At 54.0% G+C, this 1080-nt stretch overlaps 1 long non-coding RNA gene across 1 annotated transcript in view; it reads right to left on the reverse strand.

Moving 5' to 3' along the window:
- Positions 1-142: 142 nt before the first annotated feature.
- Positions 143-1080, reverse strand: part of LOC107214107 — a 7652-nt gene continuing 6714 nt past the window's right edge. Inside the window, exons 4-5 of the long non-coding RNA XR_001524881.3 lie at positions 817-879; positions 143-368 (exon numbers count right to left, since the gene is read on the reverse strand). This is a non-coding gene — a long non-coding RNA (uncharacterized LOC107214107). The remainder of the gene's footprint in view (positions 369-816; positions 880-1080) is intronic.

Raw genomic sequence — 1080 nt, forward strand, 5'->3', positions numbered from 1 at the left:
CTGTGCAGGGGGACAGGGAGCAAGGCTGGGAACACTGCCTGCTGCAATCCCTTCCTGGAGCACAGCAAACCCCCAGGTGCTGGGCAGGTACCTGAACCACAACACCCACCAAGCATCGCCACACACAACCACACAGTCAATGCACTTTTGTTAAAGCTTTCAAAGCATTTATTGCTCAAAGTAATCCAACTGCTGTTAAAGGGGAAGCTGGGGGGCTTTCCAGTTCCAGCAGGGGGAAGACATTGAATCAGGCTACTTGAAAGGAAGGAAATCTTCTATTCACTGCCATGGTCACCAGTTCTTTTAACAGACAGCACAGTGTCTGCTGCTGATGCTTGCAGTGCAGAGTCAGGCCTTTTGTTTTTTCCCTATAAAGAAAGACAGGAATGTGATGTCACAGAAGTATCAAGGCTGCCTCTTGATGGACAAGCTCCAGGCAGAGACAGCCAGGAATGTCTCTCCAGCAAGTGTCTCAGCCTGTGCCAGAGAGTTGGCCTGCAGAAGCTCTGCTTCCTGAGCACATCCAACCCCTTTCTGCTCTCCCTTTCCATCTCTGGCCAGTGCTGCCAGTGGACACAGGAGTTCTTGCCACAGAGCAGACACCTTCTTGCACAGCCCCTGATGCCCTCAGCCCTGACCCCTACCCCAGCATGTCCTACCTCTTCCCACCATATTGGGATTGATCCCTGTCCCATAGTTTGGGCACAAACAAAAAAAAAAGTGAGGGATTTAAGGGCTGCTTTGGCTTCAGTGTAAGCCCAGGGTACAATCCCATGTCCCACCCAGCACAGCTCAGCTCCTGTCCTCCACACTCACCCACATGGATACGTGCACCCTCAGCATTTATGGAGAAGTCCATGGTCTTATCATTTGCCAGTGCTGCAGGGAGGACAGAGCAGTGTTAGGGTGCTCTCTGTGACCCACATCTCCCCCTGCCACCAGCACCAGCATCAGCCTCCCCAAAAGTACCCAGCGACCAGAGCAAGGAGTGAGGGCTGGGGGTGCAGGGCTGGGAACACCCCATGGGCAGCAGGAGAGGAGCAGTGTGCAGGGCTGCAGCAGTGGGGGCAGGCAGAATTC

This window comes from Parus major, chromosome 23 (assembly GCF_001522545.3).
Source record: "Parus major isolate Abel chromosome 23, Parus_major1.1, whole genome shotgun sequence".
Lineage (NCBI taxonomy): Eukaryota > Metazoa > Chordata > Aves > Passeriformes > Paridae > Parus > Parus major.